We start from the raw sequence: 20,982 nt of genomic DNA, 5'->3' as shown, positions 1-20,982 counted from the left end.
ATTCTCATTTAGCAACATCTTACATGCATTTAGTAACATCTTAACATGCTTTCTGCAAGGCAGTGGAGAACCAGGACTATGAATTCTCCACGTGATCTCTGAACGTCTGGTCTTGGGGCGTACAATGTCCTTGATGGCTTTCTTGCCAGATACATCATTCACACACAAAAAATGTGCTAAAGTTGCAGCACATGGGCTGGCTGAAGCTGAACGTAGAGGTGGATGCAAACATCACACTTTTCCTTCCAGATATATGTGTGACCTCACCAGGAGTGCTTGTATCAATTGTACTGTCAGTATGGGGCATTATGGGATGGCTCCTGAAAGCCAGTAACTATCAATGTAAGCAACACTGACCTAATTACATTGAGTGTGGTGCTACTAAATCAGCACAGAAAGTCAGTGGAAGCCAAATTTAAATGAAGACACTTCCATGACTAGGTTGACAGAAGGCAGTTTACGTCGACCTAACTATGTAGTGTAGACCAGGCCTGCATTTGGAGTGGGAATGAAAAGTATACACAGAGAAACACACCATGTTCATGAACTGAGGTAGTAAATTGACACATGGAGGCTCTCTAGACCCACAGGTTGGTATCAATCATAAATTAATTATTATTATTAGTAGTAATAGTATTGTGATAGTGCCCAAAGGCCGCTCATAAGGTTGCCAACCCATCAGGATTGGCCTGGAGTCTCCCGGAATCAGAATTGATCTCCCCGTGATTATTGAAAGCTATTCAGGAGATTTTAATAGGATATTTTAAGAAAATGACATTATGTCAGGTTGGAAAAAAAAAATCTCCCAGAATAGCTTCAGTCAGAGTTGGCAATCCTAGCTGCTCAAGGAACAAGGCCCCATGGTAGACATTGTGACCACAATATGGGGGACAGTCCCTACTGCAAGTAGTTTGTAATCTAAGGCCCACATTCAATGAGATGCTTAAGCATATGCTTAACTTTAAGTTGAAATGAATGGGACTACTCATCTGCATAAAGTTAGGCATGTGTTTGAATAAATTTGGGGCCTAAGGAATCACTGAGGTGGAAGTGGGTAGGAATAACCAGCCTCCCTTATACTTTGCAAGTGTTAGAGCTGTTTCCTAAACGGCATGCCTTGGCAGACAATGTTATGTATGGAACGTCACTAGCTTACTCCAGCTTGTAGCCAGTGAAAGATGTCTCTCCTTGATGAATAAGCCAAATTCTTCAGCATTAACTTTTAATATTGTGCAACAGCCACATTCTATAATTTGAGAACTCAAATTTAGCAATTTCCTGAAGCTTTGACAGTGGAGAGCATGCTTTCTTGAATGGTGTGTGCTGAATGGATTATGCCTTTCTTTTGAGGGCAGTTTGAATCACTGGTTTAATGTATGCCGCTTGTTTTATATAATCTCTCTATAGTTTACAACCTGGCTGCTTAGTTGCATGAGCTGCATTTTGCTTGCTTCTAAGTAGGAGTTACACAATAGGTTTATGATGTGTCATGGTCTCATACGGTCTGAGCCATTAGTTACACATTCCTCCTTGTAAGATGGCAGTGATGGTAAGAAAGGACATCATCTTTCCAAATCTATACATCATTTCAAACTGCTGAACCACAGCGCTTTCTAGTACAGTGAGGAGCAAGCATCACATAACACAGCATGTAACAAACAACTTACCCATTTTTTTTCACATTTTAAAACAATTTCATATTCAAAAGATGTGACCTATCCGAAACCACAGGGCTTGTGCACTACTGAACGGCTTAAAAGCCTTGTCTGTCAAAAATTATTTACAGCTTTCTGGGACGTGTGTACTGAAATGCTACACATGCTGGGCTGTGCAGTGGTGTGATCTAATCAGAGGCAAAGAGGGCTGATGGAGCCTCCAGCATCCCTGAACTGCAACTCTCTAGTCTAGGAAAAAGCAGGCTGTGCATGTTTCTATAGTTCTATTAGTTCCCCTGTGCTGATCCATAAGAAGGGAGAGGAATACAACTGTTTAATAAAAGAACCAAAATTTCACAAAAGGGTTGGCAGGACCTTGAATTTCCCATTTTGACTGCAGTTTGGGACACCCTCATCCATGTAGTTTGATGGTTGGGTGGGTGGTAAGCAGAATAGGTTGATGGTCCAGGAGCCCTTCTGTGTCTCCATGGCCATGCTTGTGAGGAGATGCTTTTCCCAACCTGATCTCTAACACAGTCCACACTTACCTCATTCCTGGAGTCTGTTTTCAGAAGCACAGAAATTAACAATACAACAAAGTTCATCTCAAAGGTCCTTCTTAGCCTTCATTGCTCTTAGGTTTCCTAGCTCAGGAATGCTCAGCTCACATCACTTTTTTCCCTAGAGAACCAGTTGTATTTCCCTTATAGCCATGTGGTGGGGAACGAACAACATGCCTGAGTGAGTCAGCAGCAACCACTCAACCTTGCTGGGAAAGTATTAACACCTGTCAACAGAGGGGCTATAATTCAAGGGTGATTTGATGGAGGTTACTGCCAACTTGTCACAAAGTTTAGAAAGAGGGATGTCAGCCTTAGAACACATAAACCTTTGTCTTCCAGGTAGAGAAGAACCTATCCACCTTTCCCCCATACTCTCCTTTCAAGAATTTGATCTATCCACATAAGATGTAGTGATAGAAGCAATGATGAAGTACCACCACTTGTCATTTTGACCACTGCCCTTTCTGGATGGTAAACAAGTAGAAAACATACAGGATCCCCACTGATGGACTGTCAGTACTTCCTTTGATGAGGAGAGTCTACCCTAGAACCTTAAAGAATGCAATAGTCCAAATAATACTAGAGAAACCATCACGGAAAGATAGTGGCACAGCAAAATACTGCTTGGTGTCTAACTTTGCTTTTTAAGCAAGGTAATGGGGAAGCTCACAAAAGAGTCTCCAATGACACCTGTTTGCTCCCAGTATCCTACAACCTACTCATTGAGTCTTCAGCTCACCAGCTCACCTGAGCCACCAGTGGGCAATAAAGTAAAGTAAGCTCAACTAGTTTTCAATAGTCCAATCAGTGTATAACTCAGGTCAGCCCATCGGACTTTACACTTGCACAGAGTAAATCAAAAAGGTCTCTCAATGACAAATGCAAAGTGTGCTCAGCCAGAACTGGCTTCCTGGGTTATAGTAGAGATAAGATCCTTCCTCCCTCCCCTTCATCAGGAACGGCCATTTGATAGGAGCATCCAGCCCCTTTTTTATTCGGCCTGCAAAGCCCTGATGTGCTGCTGTCTGCTCTCAGCCCTTCTAACTGCTGGAGGATCCAGACTCCCCGATTCCATCAGCAACACACCTAGGGAAGGCTTTCCAGGCAACACTGAAGATCCAAAATTTGCTGCCACTCTTTTCTTAAAGGGGTGCACCAAAGCAGCAGGATTTTCAGCAGGGGAGAGTGAATGCCTGGAACACCCTTCACAAGGTCATAAGGCATTATGTAACAAGTACAGATATAGCACTTATTGCTGTGTTGGATGATCTCCTCCTGACCACAATTAAAGGAAGGAATCTATAATTATCCTGTTGGACCTCTCTATGGCATTTGAGATCATTGATCACCAAATACTTCTCAGGCTACAGGCATGAATTGAAGTGTCCTGAAGTGGCTCAGGTCCTTCTCAAGCCAACTGTAGGATGGTCATTACAGGCAGTTGTTCCTTTGCCTCTAAGGTGTTCCCCTTGTGGAGTCCTGTTACGATGTTGGGAGATGGTATTTATTTTTATTACAATATACTGAAAACTGTCTCACTGTTAATAACCATGTCTCCTATTGATGAACAGTGTTGTTTTTCTGTGTTGTATGCTTTTAGTGTTATTAGAAATCTAATGTTCCCTGATAAAGTCAGTTCAGGAAATTTTGTTAGCACCCTTCCCAGCTCCTTAAGGCTGCGCCTTCTCCAACTTCTCTCTATCACCTGCTATTAATTGCTGGTGTCAGGAAGGTGCTGTCATCCTGCCTGATGAACAGATCTTGGAGGATACTGAAAAAAACAGTCTGCCATGAATATTCACTCTGATTTTTAGATTACTTTGCTTTAGCAGTACCTGGGCCCCTTTTGTGCTGCTTTCTCTGAACTTCCAAGTGTTTGAGATTTTTTTGGCATCAGTGTTTGTGGAAACTGAATGCTAAATTTGTACGTACCGGTATTTGCACTGCTAATGCTTCCATGCTTGTTTAATGAGGCAACAGAAACTTCTGACCCATTAAGACTAACCAAAACAACTCCAATTTTAAATAGGGAATATTCACAGCTAACTGTTCACAATCAATCAGCAGAATTGACTATGAACTAAAAATAATACCTGAATAAATGTTAACAGATAAATTCATGGAAATTATGATCTGCTTGTGTGTATATTCCAACAGCAGAATAAAAGGCTAAATTAGTTGGATTAATTATTCATTGCTGTTGTGTATTTATTGTGTATTTGGTCATCGTGGTAATAGAATCTTGTTGTTGCTATGGCAACTGAGTTAGATTATTAGGGGATAGGCCAGCCAGTTTTGGCTGGTTTTTGGTTAGTTCAGTGCGTGGCAATAAATGTCTGCTTTTAAGGTTTACAGCTCTCTGTGTCTCCAGTGATTTCTTCCTAAAACTGTTGCCCACAAGGATATAACAGTTGCAAGTTTATTTATTTAACCAGCTCTTTTGACGAACAACTTCCCTTCTCCTTTTGAGTGCTGCATGCCAAGTAAAAGGAGCATTATCTATTTCTGCCCTTACTTAAAACTATGTCATGATGTAAACAAGTTGGCAGCCTCCCTCATTTGTCATGCTGAGCAGCATGATGGCGAGGCAATAATTAGTGTCAAGAGTACATTTATTATTGTTCTCGTGGTACATACTGCTGCATCCTTGTATCACTGTTTAGGGTCATCCTTGTACCTACACACCCTCCCACCCATACGACTCAGTGGTCGATGACTGATTATGTTTTTTGCTGTGTATAGACAGAGCTGTGTGAACCTATTAACAATCCCCTAAATCATCCAGATTCATATTTAATTTTAATATGTATATGAGATTAATATAAAAATGTAAGTAATACTTAATTGAATTTATACAACTAGAGCATAAAGGAATCAAAAAATCACTACCCACTACTTCGTCAGCAAACTTGATTTTCCTATTATCCACTTTACCATCTTCAAAAATTTAATCTGTTAATTATTCTTATTTTCACAAATTCTGCACCACAGATCATGAAGAAGGGGCATTTTAATTATCAACAAAACTCAACCAAAATCTGCTTTTAATCTACGTGATACAGCTCTGCATATACACATTTGATACTTGGTACAAGTCCACATTGCAATGATTCTGGAGAACTCAAACTATGGTACAACAATACCAAGTACGTCAGCAATACAACTAAAATAGTCTAAGCAATTACATTCAAAACCACAATTCTTTTACTTCTAGGGACAGATGGACCCAAAGCAAAAGCCAGGTCCAAACAAAGATCCCATTTTGGAGTTGTCAAAATGGGAACCCAGATCTATCTTTATAACAGAATCGACCAAATGCCTGAATCTGAACATCTGTGGATTGTGAAGTACCAAAAATCCTGATCTGGCTCTGAACTTTGTGGCTTGAGGCCATTTCTATTAATACACTAGAAAACTTTCCCCTCCCCAGTAAGTAAACTGGTAGTTTCCATTTCCTTTGTATTTATTTATTTAGAGATTAGAAGAAATGTCCCCAAACACATTTCTGTATCTTCTTCTGAATCCCCCCACAGATGTTACAGTAAATAGCTCAAATGGCACTTATATTAGCACAGCATTTTTTATCATAATCTTTATCCCAGCCGTAAAAGATAGTGCTTTATATCCTTACGCGTCATGCAATGTGAAATTTCCAGGACATAATAATGTCACATCTGTCATGATCCCAATAAAAATCTCATCTAGGAATTTAGCTTGTGGCATTTTGCCTGTTAGATGGGTAGAACATGAATTTTATGATTTGATAACAAACTGTGTTTTTCCTCTTTTCTTTGCCACTGATGCAGTGACATGCACAACAGAATAGAAAGCACTCTTCATGGTACCTTTAAAATGGGCTTTGGCAGATATACATTTGAATAAAGATCAACTAAGGAGTTCATACATCCATAAGAATTCTGGCTTCCAATGAAAATCACTCCTTTTTTAGGAAATGAAGTCTAATATCCCTCTGGAGATAGATCAGGAAGGTCAGTTTGTAGGTGTACATTGTGGGAGAGGATGCTTGGAGACATATGGAGAGGACTGGGAGAGTAGGAGGGGACAAAGGACAAATTAATTCAGAAACAAAGCTGAATGTGAAGATTTTCAGCTTGAAGTTGGATCTGAAGTAAAGATCTGCCCATGATATGAAATTTTACCACATTTCCTCAGCTAAATCATTGATGTCTCCTATGTCAATCCCCATCAAAATTTGCTGAGGAGATGTGGGAACCTAAAACGCCTTCTCAATGTGTCTAACCATAATGTGCCTTCTCAGAGTGTCTAACCATAAAGAAACATGGATTCCGAGTCCCATTAAAAATATAGTTTCACCTATACTTTGCACTTTGATAAATCTCTTGGATTTAGTTCCATTCTCCAACTTTTCAGCCTATGCTAGGTATAAATATCCTATCAATGCCACCTTTACCACATTAACTACTTCTCTTTGTATCAAAATGAATTGGTTGTTTTTCCATCTTCCCGTTTAAAAAGTAACTATTCTAATAGTACTATAATGAATAAACTAAAGTGTCTGTATACCACTATCTTCTACTGGAGAAGATCAGAACTGCTCAGCTGTTTCATTAACCCTATAGTGCTAAAACAATGGAGAAGACCTGTGCTGCTGAAAGAAGAGGGTCAAGTTCTGTCTCCATTGTTGCTGAAAAGTTTGAGCATCCACAGTAAGTACTATTGTGAAAACTGTAATGTCCTGCGTGGCTATGGATACCTTATTGTTCTATGAAAGTGTTAAGAGGTAGAAGTCTTCAGAACAAAGGTAGACCTTGTCTCTCCAAATATCATGACAAGCAGCTTGGGAATGACTAAAACACTGCAATAAGTCTGCAACACACCCAACCAGAAAAAACACCCCTTATCCTTACAACAGCACCACCCCATTTATGGGAATTAATGGGATTTTTGCCTGAGTAAGGAGCATTACCAGGGCCTAAGACGTCTCTCTCTGTTTCCTCATAGGCCAACATCCTACCTTCAGCCTGCAGTCCAAGTACCAGGCGGATGCTGGGCAGACATGCTGCCTGCCTGGAAGGGAAGACTCTCCTTGTCGCCTACCTTGCCACAGACTGAATACAGGGACACTATGCAAAAAGATAATTTAACTGGCTTTTATGGGCTGTAATAACCCTCCACATGCTTTATACATCCTCAATGCTGGGGGATAAAACAAAAGATCTGCACAGTTGGTGTATCATCTGGTCTCTTCCACAGACCATTCCTGCCTCTTCTCCTTCCAAAAGCCCCCCCTCACTCGGTGCTGCCCCATGCACCATCTGTAGCCACAGACCTTCAGTCAGTTTCCCAAAGAAAGACTAAAAAATTACTGCATTGCAAAAGAAAATCTGGGAAAGCAGAGTGCAGTTCAGCAGAGCCCCAGTGCACCACATGAGTCTTCCGGCGTCCATACTTGGTTTGAAAGAGTTTTTTGTGCTTTAGTCACAGGCGTAGAATTTTATGCCCATGGAAGATCACTTGGGTTTTTCATAGTTTCATCAACTCCTTGTTTTAAACTCTTTGGTTTTGGGACTAGTAACATTCTGGCATCTCCTAGCCTGCTCTCATTTGAGTTTCAATTAACAAACTTCGGAAGTAAGAAGTAATATCTGAGGAGAAGAGTTGTTCCTGAGAAGAGCGGAACCTCTAGCCATTAACCCCACATGGTCCTCTATCTCCAGTAAATGTTTTATGGCTTGCCCAGAATTGCTATTATAAGATGTGTACAAAGAACAAATACACAGATTTTGATAAATTCTCTTATTTTGGGGGGGAGGGAGTTATTTTGGGACATTACATGTGTGACATCAATAATGACTAACATCACACAGCCTTTCAACAGCTTTTAAGAGTTGCACATTTTAAAAGTATTTGCATAAAGATGGCACCTGCTACCATATCTTTGTATGCGACTGTTCTTTACCAGCTGGTGGCCATACAATCATTATATCTACTGTGCCATTGGTGTGCATAGTGTTTTACAGACATTAAAAACAGGCCTTTGCCCAAAAAAGCTTACCGTAGAAGGCCTCTATTGGGCAAACACTCATGCATTTTAGAAATGTGGCCCACATAAGTAATTCTATTTAAATGACGGAGAGGTGCTGGCTTCAATGGCAATGGAGTCCATCTCTCAGGAGGTGTTCTGCTTCTCACAGAATAAATCTTAAGATCTGACAAAGGAATGAAGGAAGGAATACAAGATAAAAAAAGCACAGAGAAAACCTAGTCCTACTGCAGTCAATGGGAGTTTTGCCTTTGTCTTTGCCATTAGGACCAGAATTTCACTCAAAGTTACTAAGCAGGTATATTTGGCACTGCCCTTATTAGTTCCAGGGTGGATAAAAATAAATGTTTTTTAAGAAAAAAATATCTAAAAAAATTTTTTTTTATTTAAATCAGATTTTTTTGATCAAATGCTTTTTGAGGAAAAAACCCATATAAAGATAGGTTTTATTAAGATACATTATAGCTCAAATATCTCATCATGGAATAGGGATTATAAATTCTAATTCTATAGTCTGAGACAATATATGAATATAATGTTTAAGAAAAGTTTTGTAAATGAGTTCCAATAGTTCATGGATTAGGGACCCAATTTTATGGGGTTCCACGGGCTTCTGTATAGATTACTTAGGTTAATCGTTCTATCTACTCAATGGGACTCAGTGCTCAGTCTAGAAGATACCTTCAGAGATGCTTAGTTTTGCAGTTCTCAATGGATTTGTGTCTCCAGAGGTAACATGCGTGTTAACAGCAAAAATGTTTTAAATAAATAAATAAATTATATATAGAGCTGAGAAATAACAGACCTCAACTCTATTGTCCCTGTGCGAATTTGTGTACACAAAGTCAGTCAATCTCTTACCTCTCTCTAAAAGTGCAAAGTTTCAAAAAGTTCAATGAATAGAAGATTGTTGGGAGTGGAACAGATCTGGACAAGGAGAAGAAGTCTGGAGATAAATGTGAGAAGCGAGGGACATATGCTTGTTTTGTTAAAATATTACATGTTTGCTCTTGAAGAAAAAAAATCCAGAATACTTAACGTTGTTGTTTTAGTTAAATAAAACAATTTAAATATCTGTCTGGTGATGTTCTCCTACTAACACAGTATGGCAAGAAAATCCTCCAAATATTAATGATTAACCTGTTGAACTGGAGAAAGTTCACCTCCGAATGACTTCATAAATATTTGCTTTAATTACCTTTGGTAAATGAAATAACCAAACAAGCATTCATTTTCTGATATAGCTGTAAAACTAATCTGAAAAGTTTTCAAATGAAATCACTGTTTAAAAATGTATAGTGTGTACCTTCTAAAAATGAAACCTACATCTATCCCTGAGGTGTGAAGAATGTGTATTAGGTTACAACAACAAATGAGAATGCACTTTTATGTAGAAAACTATGATTAAATCGAGTCTTCCTGACTAGTGATTTAAATGGCTTAAATCAATTTGATTTAAATCAAATCCACCCTGATTAGTTTCAAGTCTTTTTTTTTGTTTACTATGTATTATTTGTATTGTTAGTGATTGTGGTATAACACTAACTAAATTAAGACTATGAAGAGAGTAAAAAGAACAGGTATGGGTAGTTATCAATGGAATGTAATCCTTTTGCACAGGGATCTATTATTTGTTTAGGTCAACTCTCCTAGCTGAACAGTGACATGTATAGTTGACTTAGCAACACTGTGCAAATAGAAGATGTCCTATTATGGTCCAAAGTATTGCACCCTGTGTAGACAATTAGTTTGACAGCTAAGTCCAGTCAGTGCAGGTTTTTTGTGATGTTACAGTCAATGTCCTGAGATGTGCACATTAAGTACAGTACATTTTGCCATTCTGCACTCACTTGCCGTAAATCTGACCAGCGTGCTTAGTGGAACTCCACAAGAGAAGAAGTTTGAAGAGGTTCAGAATGCAGTTGTAATTACTTCACATAAAAGAGAAAATTTACATCAGAGAGTTTAAAAGTGACAATTATGTAATCATGTGAAATAAAGGGAAACTCTCAGGCTGTTTAATATTTTGTCTGTCACTTGAGCATAATGTGCCACATTCTGATCTGATTTATATGAAGTTAAATCTGGAGTACAGTTATGTAAATGAAATCAAAATATTACCTATTGGTTAGTTATTGTAGGGCTGCTTCTGATTGCTGAAACTGTACTTTGTTAGGGGAAGAAAAGAGAACATATAAACAACTACATGGATTTTGGCAAAAGATAAGTAGAAATGTTCAGCATTTAAGTCATATTTTGAACTTACACAATTTGATATTTCCCTTTAACTAGTAATTGCTTAACTATATTATGCTGTATTTATTATATGAGATTGACATCATAACATGGGGTTTGACCCTGCTTCCTCTGATGTCAATGGAATTTTACTATTGACTTCAATTGAAATTAGGATTGGACCTTGCATCCTGTAAAAGAATACATCTTGTGAAAAAAACCCTACATTATGTATATCAGTGGTTCTCTACCAGGGGTTGTGTGCCCCTGGGAGTTCGCAGAAGTCTTCCAGCGGGTACATCAACTCACTTAGATATTTGCCTAGTTTCACAACAGGCTACATAAAAAGCATTAGTGAAGTCAGTACAAACTAAAATATACAGACAATGACTTATTTCATACAGGCTGTTCTATGTACTACACATGGAAATGTAAGTACAATATTTAATATTCCAGTTGATTTATTTTATAATTATATGGTAAAAATGAGAAAGTAGCAATGATTCAGTACCAGTGTGCTGTGACACTTGTATTTTTATGTCTGATTTTGTAAGCAAGTAGTTTCTAAGTGAGGTGAAACTTGGGGGTACGCATGACAAATCAGACTCCTTAAAGTAGTACAGTAGTCTGGAAAGGTTGAGAGCCACTGATGTATATTATATGGTTTGTGTAACTGTTTTTAATACACTGTGGAACCCATTCTCCTGTCAAGTCACTGCAGACACTCCACTGACTTCAGTGATGACAGGGGTAGACATGCAAGCATGACTCTCAAAATATTTGTAGTGGTTGTATAAGTACATGATGATATATTGAGTGGACTTTTCAATTCCAAAACTGAATGAAAACAAAATATTATATTTTTCCCACAACATGAAACTCTGGGGAAAAAATCAGTTTGGGTCAATCAAAATGTTTCATTTCAATAAAATCAAAATATTGTTCCAATTTTTACTTTATAACATAAAATTTAAAAAATTGAAGGGAAAATTCATTTTATTTTCCATTTTGAAATGGAAAAAAATCAAAATGTTCTGTTTTGAAAAGATTAAAATGGAACATTTCCATCTTATCAAACATTTGTTCAGTGTTTTCTTTCAACACAAATATTTGCTTGAAAGATTTAGTTTTTGATTAATTGCAGTAAATTTCTAACTACTTCTAGTGAAATAGAGCTTATACAAAAATTCATAACCTATACAAATAGGCAAAGTTAGATTAGTTTTATTCTTTTTATGTTAATTGTTCAACCCTATTACTGATTTTCCATACTCATCTCACAAAATTATTTTGCTTAGTCACAAAAGTATAATCTAGTAGGCTGTAGTTTATTTACTGTATGAAGCATATCAAAGATTAGTACTTTTCTGATTAATACTGCGGGAGTTTAGTGTGGTATTATGGTTTTACAATTTCCAGTAACTTGAAGTAAATCAGATCAAACATATTAATCCTAACTATACTTCCCATAAGAACGGCCGTACAGGGTCAGACCAAAGGTCCATCTAGCCCAGTATCCTGTCTACCAACAGTGGCCAATGCCAGGTGCCCCAGAGGGAGTCAACCTAACAGGTAATGATCAAGTGACCTCTCTCCTGCCATCCATCACCTCCCTCTGACAGACAGAGGCTAGGGACACCATTCTTTACCCTTTCTGGCTAATAGCCATTAATGGACTTAACCTCCATGAATTTATCCAGTTCTCTTTTAAACGTTGTTATAATCCTAGCCTTCACAATCTCCTCAGGCAAGGAGTTCCACAAGTTGACTGTGTGCTGTGTGAAGAAGAACTTCCTTTTATTTGTTTTAAACCTACTGCCCATTAATTTCATTTGGTGGCCCCTAGTTCTTGTACTATGGGAATAAGTAAATAACTTTTCCTTATTTACTTTCTCCACATCACTCATGATTTTATATACCTCTATCATATCGCCTCCTAGTCTCCTCTTTTCCAAGCTGAAAAGTCCTAGCCTTTTTAATCTCTCCTCATATGGGACATGTTCCAAACCCCTAATCATTTTAATTGCCCTTCTCTGAACCTTTTCTAACACCAGTATATCTTTTTTGAGATGAGGAGACCACATCTGTACGCAGTATTCAAGATGTGGGCGTACCATGATTTATATAAGAGCAATAATATATTCTCTTATTCTCTATCCCCTTTTTAATGATTCCTAACAGACTGTTTGCTATCTTGACCACCGCTGAACACTGCATGGACGTCTTCAGAGAACTATCCACGATGACTCCAAGATCTTTTTCCTGATTTGTTGAAGCTGAATTAGCCCCCATCATATTGTATGTATAGTTGGGGTTATTTTTTTCAATGTGCATTACTTTACATTTATCCACATTATATTTCATTTGCTATTTTGTTGCCCAATCACAGGAAACTTGGAAACGGCAGAGAGGCTTAAAGACTTCTTTGTTTCGGTCTTCACTGAGAAGTCTGAAGGAATGCCTAACACAGTGAATGCTTATGGGAAGGGGGTAGGTTTAGAAGATAAAATAAAAAAGAACAAGTAAAAAATCACTTAGAAAAGTTAGATGCCTGCAAGTCACCAGGGCCGGATGAAATGCATCCTAGAATACTCAAGGAGCTAATAGAGTAGGTATCTGAGCCTCTAGCTATTATCTTTGGAAAATCATGGGAGACGGGAGATATTCCAGAAGACTGGAAAAGGGCAAATATAGTGACTATCTATTAAAAGGGAAGTAAAAACAACCCAGGAAACTACAGACCAGTTAGTTTAACTTCTGTGCCAGGGAAGATAATGAAGCAAGTAATTAAGGAAATCATCTGCAAACACTTCGAAGGTGGTAAAGTGACAGGGAATAGCCAGCATGGATTTGTAAAGAACAAGTCATGTCAAACCAATCTGATAGCTTTCTTTGATAGGATAACGACTCTTGTGGATAAGGGAGAAGCAGTGGATGTGGTATATCTAAACTTTAGTAAGGCATTTGATACAGTCTCGCATGATATTCTTATTGATAAACTAGGCAAATATAGTTTAGATGGGGCTACTATAAGGTGGGTGCGTAACTGGCTGGATAACCGTACTCAGAGTAGTTATTTATGGTTCCCAATCCTGCTGGAAAGGTATAACAAGTGGGGTTCCGCAGGGGTCTGTTTTGGGACCGGCTCTGTTCAATATCTTCATCAACGACTTAGATGTTGGCATAGAAAGTACGCTTATTAAGTATGCAGATGATACCAAACTGGGAGGGATTGCAACTGCTTTGGAGGACAGGGTCATAATTCAAAATGATCTGGACAAATTGGAGAAATAGTCTGACGTAAACTGGATGAAGTTTAATAAGGATAAATGCAAAGTGCTCCACTTAGGAAGGAACAATCAGTTTCACACATACAGAATGGGAAGAGACTGTCTAGGAAGGAGTACGACAGAAAGGGATCTAGGGGTTATAGTGGACCACAAGCTAAATATGAGTCAACAGTGTGATGCTGTTGCAAAAAAAAAGCAAATGTGATTCTGGAATGCATTAACAGGTGTGTTGTGAGCAAGACACAAGAAGTCACTCTTCCGCTCTACTCTGCGCTGGTTAGGCCTCAACTGGAGTATTGTGTCCAGTTCTGGGCTCTGCATTTCAAGAAGGATGTGGAGAAATTGGAGAGGGTCCAGAGAAGAGCAACAAGAATAATTAAAGGTCTTGAAAACATGACCTATGAAGGAAGGGTGAAAGAACTGGGTTTGTTTAGATTGGAAAAGAAAAGACTGAGAGGGGACATGATAGCAGTTTTCAGATTCATTCATTAGAGTTCTAATCACAAATAGGTTACAGCTTCTTATGTTGTTTTCTTAAACATATAGGAGTTGAGCCAAATGGCTTTGCTCTCTGTCTGAATGGGGAAAGGCTATAAAACAAATGTCCTGAGCTTAGAGAAGGTACATGGCAAATTCTGTTTGTACAGTAAGTGATTTGGGTGCCTTTTAAAGATGTAGAAAATCAATGTAAAGGTTTTATCTCCTAACCCATATTACTTACAGTGTCCAGTATAAAAAGAACAAGCTGTTTGATTCCAGTGCTGTTAAAAGGAAGGTAATGTTTTTCACATCACCCAGAAGCACAGAGAAATTTTTAAAATTTGCAGATAGTTTATTGGAAGAACTTCAAAAAGATCTCTCAAAACTAAGTGATTCATAGACTCTAGAACTGGAAGGGACCTCGAGAGGTCATCGAGTCCAGTCCCCTGCCCTCATGGCAGGACCAAATATTGTCTAGACCATCCCTGATAGACATTTATCTAACCTACTCTTAAACATCTCCAGAGATGGAGATTCCACAACCTCCCTAGGAAATTTATTACAGTGTTTAACTACCCTGACAGTTAGGAACTTTTTCCTAATGTCCAACCTAAATCTCCCTTGCTGCAGTTTAAGCCCATTGCTTCTTGCTCTATCATTAGAGGCTAAGGTGAACATGTTTTCTCCCTCCTCCTGATGACACCCTTTTAGATACCTGAAAACTGCTATCATGTCATTGACATACACAGAAACCCAAGGTGCCAATTTGCCAAATAGTGGTTCTGTAAAGTAAGACTCAACAAGCATTTTCTGAAGTCATCTTCTTTTAGAGGGAAATGAGATATCAGGAAGAGTGTGGCTGGAGTGAATGCTTAATAGATATATACATTAACTGTATCTTTAAAACATTATTCATTGTGCTCTGTTCATCAGTTTGTAAAGGGATCTGTTTTAATTTACAGTACAGTTCCTTCTCAGCCCTTACTCTTCTGCCTACATTCACTAATGTATCTATGTGTTCTTCCTGAAGCAGTTTATTTTCCTTACCACCCCTTTGAAAGACAATAATCATTACTATTTTTACACATGTATCTTTGCCAAAATACTGCTGACTTGTATAAAGCATAATAACTTATTGGATAGTTCCCAGTGTCTCCTGGTGTGCAATCCAAGGGCATGCTCATGAACATTTTTCTCCCTGATAAAGCAGAATACAGTGACCAATACTAGAGATAAAAATGCCATCCAGTTTGATTCATCAAGTGGAATAAAGACCTCTTGCTGAGAAAGCCATTTGAACGCGGGTTAACTGTGACCTGTGCTCCTCTACAGTCCTTGGAACATCTGGCCATATGGGCTGTAAGCAGATTAATCCAGTGCTTTGCACTCTCCTCCTTTAAACAGCTTAAAGGTTGTTGTTTAAATAGCACAGCATGCAATTCTTTTTTTAAAAAAAGACCAGCAAATACCCAAAATAACTGGTACCAAATGAACAACCCATTCCAAGGGATATTTTTGGAGGATCTTGGGAGACTAAGTTTATGAAAATTACCATATTTGGAGGATGGGGTGAAGTTTTACTTTATATATCAAAATGTAATCTTTCCTAAAGTTGTCAAATCCTATCTAGTGTACATGATTGAATTAGACATACAACTTCCACTAGTCCTGCCTCCTAGAAATGTAATTTACACAACTATAACCAGGTTAAATAGTGGAGCAGTGGTACAGGGGGTGCGGTGTGCTCCGGTACCACCACTTACTATGGAGGGAGGCATCATGTCTGTATGAGGGGTGTTGGTAGGAATGTGGTGAGCAGTGACTTCAGCTACAGCTTTAAAAAGCAGTAGAGTACACTCTTGTAGCACTTCCTGACTAACTGATACCTTCTAATGTGCAGAGCCCAGTAAGCCCCACACTTAAACAGACACTCTCTGGGATGGTAGCCTTTGGCACTGACTCCACCTCCTGGTATTCCCAATGCTTGCAGCCAAGACATGGCTGACTCCTGTACAGGATCACTGTGCAGAAGAATGGGGCTCCAGGAACTCTCTGTACTCTATAACTCATCTACTCAGGGCCAACCATAATTGGCTGTCTGGATCCTATTGTAATTTTAGAGGTGGAGTGCATTGACATGTTGTGGTGAACTCTTCACCGCTGGTTTAGTACGGTTTGATAAATATTAGAGGTGCTCAGAAAATGGTATTTTCCATAAATATTGTTTTTGAAAGAAATGAAAAAAAATATTTTCTTCAATGAAAAACCAACACCCCCAAAATGGAAGAATGGTTAGTTGTTTTAGAAGATAGAAAATGTGTCCTCTTTTCACTGAAAAAAAAGTTTCAAAGACGTGTAAGTTTTTCCACAAAAATCTTTAAGAAAGAGGCCTATTTTGACAAGGCTCTAATAACTATGAAGGCATTTATTTCTTCACCTTTATCTCTAGGGTTTAATTTGTCACAGGACAAAACAAAAACCCACCTTTGAATTGCTGATCTTGTGCTCTTGAATTGTGCTTTGTCAATTAGTTCATGTTTGCGTCTGTCACTTTCCTGTCAATTCTTCCCCATGACCATGTTACCCATTAGCTACAATGAAAATGACTTTATTGTTATGTTGGTCTAGTTATTAAACCAGTGTAATTAACTTAGTCTTTCCCTTCTGGGTCTGCATAACAGAACAGGCAATTGGTCCACCTGGTTCACTCTCCTTCTAGCAGTGGCTTATACTCTATTTCAGAGAAAGATATAATAAAGACCCACAAAACACCTAGCTGATTATGTGGGGGTGAGGAGGTTCTTCTTGACCCCTGCTGGTGATCACTTGTAGCCTGGAGGATGAAAAATATCTTAGTCATTTGCATAGCTAGAGATGTTAGCAGTGGTCATAAGAGACAATGTTTTAGTTATTGACAAGAAAGGAAAATAGAAAGATTAGCATTAAGTACAGAGGGGCTTGAGCTGCACTGGGAGCTTTGCTTGATTAAAGACTGCAGAATTTGGCCTCTTTCCGTTCCTTTGAATTACAGGTATTTCTACTGCCCGATGACTTTTCGACCTGCCTCCTTTCAATTATTGAACTGTGGGTATTTGAGAGTCTCCTACTTTTAATACAACATCCTGGGAGAAATGAAGATGTTGTCAGATAACCCTGGTGACATGCTTTGTAAGAGTACTGGAAAACAGCTTCAGGGAGCTAAAGGTTCGTTATCATGCAGAGCAATGCTGCATCTATTTCTCTGCATTCCCAATTAATGGGGAAATTATTAGCAGTCAGCACTAAATTAAAGAAAAGGAATGATACTTTGATTTAGTTATTGAACTGGTTCCATTAAAAGAGACTGTCATTGAGGTGACAATCCCTTTTCCTATTCTGCTGTGCATTCTCTAATAAGGGACCTGAATGAGAGAACAGTGTGCCAAAGTGCTCATTTAAAACTGATTAAAAGAGCATTACTACAGGCAAGGTACTGTTTCAGGGACTACATCTCATCTCTGGCTGCTACGGTACATGTTGTCTGCTTATAAAGAACTGTGTGCACTAATGAGCCACCTTCAGACTCAGAACTGGCACAAAACATTTTATTTGGCTGACATTCAGTAGCTAGAGGCTATGCGCCTCAAACTGCCACCAAGGCAGTGAGTGTGTGAGATCCATTCTGCATCAGGATCCTTTGTTAGACAATTTAAGAAGTGAGCATGCAATTTTTTTTAAAAAAAAGTAGCATATATAGTATTTAATTTACACACAAAAATCTCTGTTTTCTTATTACTGTTTATTATTACTTATTTCTCTCATATGGCACCCGTGCCAAGAACACCTACAGCTCTGAACAATATTGTACAAATCTTAAGGACAAAAGAATGCATTCTACCGTTTCAACTATTACACCTGGTCTTTTCATGCTTGACACAGCAAGAGTAATCCTCTCAACTCAGTAACATGATGGACTAACTGAGGGCACTGTGTGAGATATGGAGGGTTAATAGCAGCTATTTTGTCTAAGAGTAGAAATCTTCCTGAAATGTTGAGGTATTAAAATAAACCACAATTCTGCCACAGGCAGTCTCTTTGGTGTGGCAAGACAAAATTATGCACAGTGATGCAAGCAGAGGAAGGGTATCCTCTCAGACGATTGACCCCTGGGATGCATCACATGCTCATAAAAACAGTCTTACTGTTGGGGAGGAGGGAAGGGTGAAAGGACAGAGGGTCTGATCCTCAGCTAATGTAAAACTGGCAAAGATCTACTGAAGTCAATAGAGTCATGCTGATTTACAGCTGCTAAGTATTCAGCCCATAGTCTTTTAGAAACTAAAGGTCAAAATCCCAGTTTTCCTGGAGTCTGAGTGGCCAGCACTAAATAGATCTTTGAGGCTATCATGTGGTTGAAGAAGAGGAACTCCCCATGGCCCTGGAGTGGCAGTTATTACAGCCATGAGGCTGTTGTGAGACAAATTCTCTGCTCCCATAACCTCACTGAACTGGACGGACTTAAACCAGCATTGATATTAGCCCAATAGCTAAAACTCTATGGCTCAACTGTTCCCTCAGAAAGGTGGTTGGTGGAATGAGTGGCAGATCAATATAGCAACAGATTGAACGTCCCTTCTCCCACAACAAACCACTGCATTCAACAATTATGGACCATCTGTGCAACCAATCCACCTGACACAATGGAACTGCACCAGTTTTACTGCATCCAGGGACCTCTAAATCTGTGTGTGTTTAGCAGATGAGGGGGATGGCACACACAGGATTATCCTTTCAGAGAAGCACTGATGAACTATAGTTAGTCAGGACTATTTCTTTTTGGAATTCAGTAGTTTTGTATGAGCTGCAGTTGAATTAAGGATGCATCTACTGTTATTTAGGATCCATTTTTACTAAAAGTCTTATCCTGCAATAATTATAGATAAATCTTTTCAATCTTGTGTCTATGCCTATTTATTCCTCAAACAAACAACAACAGGGAAACAAAAGTTAATTCATTGGGCCGGATTCTTCTCTAGAGACTGAATAACTTCACAAGCGGGTTACACTGTTTCCACCCCCATCCCTACTACTGTAAGTGAGAGGCAAGTCAGATCACCTGAGCTCAAAGCTTCCTAGCCCCTCAGAAATCATGACATTTACATTCCTCTGAACCTCACTGTTTCTTTTTCTGGTTGTAACCACCATCTACCTCTTTTCATTGGATTCATTGACTGCTTGAGGACATAACAATGAAACCCATGTGGGTTAAAAACTCAGTTATTTCCCCATCTTCTCATGGTTGTCATTAATATAATCAGGATCAAATTTTGCCCTCGAGATATATGGATAGTTCCCACTAATTAGAATGGCATCCAAAGAGGAAAATAAAATAAATAAATAAATAAAAGGACCTTCAAGAGGGAAGGATCTGCCACAGCAAATTTTAACTAGAATATCTATCTTTTTTGTGGTTCCGTGGGTCCTATGACTTATTGCACCATATAATTGCAGTTATACACAAAAGACTAAATCCTATGCTCAAATGTGCAATAGTTAACTTTACAAGATACTGTACTGCTATTCAGAGAGTCAAGGTTTAACAACAGTCACCACACAGAATGGGAGCCAAGATGCTGCCTTAGCCCCCTATAGACAAAATAACTGTGGTTTCTCAGATACCACTACATGGTCCTTCTGGCCAATGCTGACTAACATTGGCCACTGTTAATATATGCCGATATATAAAAGAGCAGTATCAAAGCACAAAATGTTCCCAGCTCTTCCTGAGTACACCAACTGCTGGAGATGAAATAGATGTGGATAAGCTAATTATACATATGCTACTCTGAAGAGCCTGAGAAGGTTCATCAGAAATGACTCATGTTACCTTGGTTAAGAAAACCTCACTTAAAGATATACTGCATGTCATGAGGTTTAGCAACCTCATATTATGTGGGCCAGGGCTAAAATTTTCATTTGGTGTTATGGTAGGAACCATATGCCACACAAGATACAAATATTTTTTATTCACTGCTTGATAACATTTTGAATATGTGGAGGAAGATAAATCAGCCTCCTATCAGAAATCAGAGCTCTCGAGAAATATTGGACTGGTAATGCATCTTTATTTGTGTTTACAGGAGCTGGTGAGCCTGCTGTTCTTGAGAGAAGGGAATCAAGATTTCCAGGGTGAGCATGAATGGAGAGGGAAATGCTTTCACTTGAAAGGTAAAACCATCAGAATCTGCAGATAAGACACATGCAAACTGAAGATGAGAGTTAAGTGAATTTGGGTTATTCAAAATTGTGTTAAAAAAGGCACCACTAGTATTTTCTACTTTAATATGATTTTTTCTTCAAGATGTTTCACACATTTTAGATAACAAATCTTAAAATATCCTAGAATTAGAAGTGGGCCATATTATCCCCATTTCATAGACAGAGAAATGAAACCTGAGGGATTAAGGAACTTGCTCCATCATCCCAAAAGAAGAGCCAAAGCTAATATCCAGAATTAATGAGGTCTGGACTTTTGATTTTATATTCAAATCACTACAGCTCTGTCAGAGACCAATTCCACTGTGCTCATTAAGACTTTTTAATCTGATACTTAGTAAATCATCATGCACAGAAATTGGTTTTGCTTTACAATTTGTGTCTATAGTAAATTGGATTGGTTTAATGGTTGAGGCTGTGGATTACAGCATTTAAGAAAAATCATACTGGTGTTTAATTAGATTTTGGGTAAAAATGAG

The 20,982-nt window shown here is 38.6% G+C and overlaps 1 protein-coding gene and 2 long non-coding RNA genes across 3 annotated transcripts in view; 2 read left to right on the top strand and 1 right to left on the bottom strand.

The window, feature by feature from the left end:
* Window positions 1-6,900, top strand: part of LOC127045431 (uncharacterized) — a 104,360-nt gene extending 97,460 nt beyond the window's left edge. Inside the window, exon 4 of the long non-coding RNA XR_007772701.1 lies at window positions 6,820-6,900. This is a non-coding gene — a long non-coding RNA (uncharacterized LOC127045431). The remainder of the gene's footprint in view (window positions 1-6,819) is intronic.
* Window positions 1-20,982, bottom strand: part of KCNB2 (potassium voltage-gated channel subfamily B member 2) — a 304,602-nt gene that overhangs the window by 73,097 nt on the left and 210,523 nt on the right. The gene's annotated exons all lie outside the window — the stretch shown is intronic.
* The window catches only part of LOC127045446 (uncharacterized), a 28,988-nt gene continuing 25,305 nt past the window's right edge, over window positions 17,300-20,982 (top strand). The window contains exons 1-2 of the long non-coding RNA XR_007772718.1: window positions 17,300-17,452; window positions 20,368-20,455. This is a non-coding gene — a long non-coding RNA (uncharacterized LOC127045446). The remainder of the gene's footprint in view (window positions 17,453-20,367; window positions 20,456-20,982) is intronic.

The sequence above is a fragment of the Gopherus flavomarginatus genome, chromosome 2 (assembly GCF_025201925.1).
Source record: "Gopherus flavomarginatus isolate rGopFla2 chromosome 2, rGopFla2.mat.asm, whole genome shotgun sequence".
Taxonomy (NCBI): domain Eukaryota; kingdom Metazoa; phylum Chordata; order Testudines; family Testudinidae; genus Gopherus; species Gopherus flavomarginatus.
This window is presented reverse-complemented; position numbering and strand designations above follow the sequence as displayed.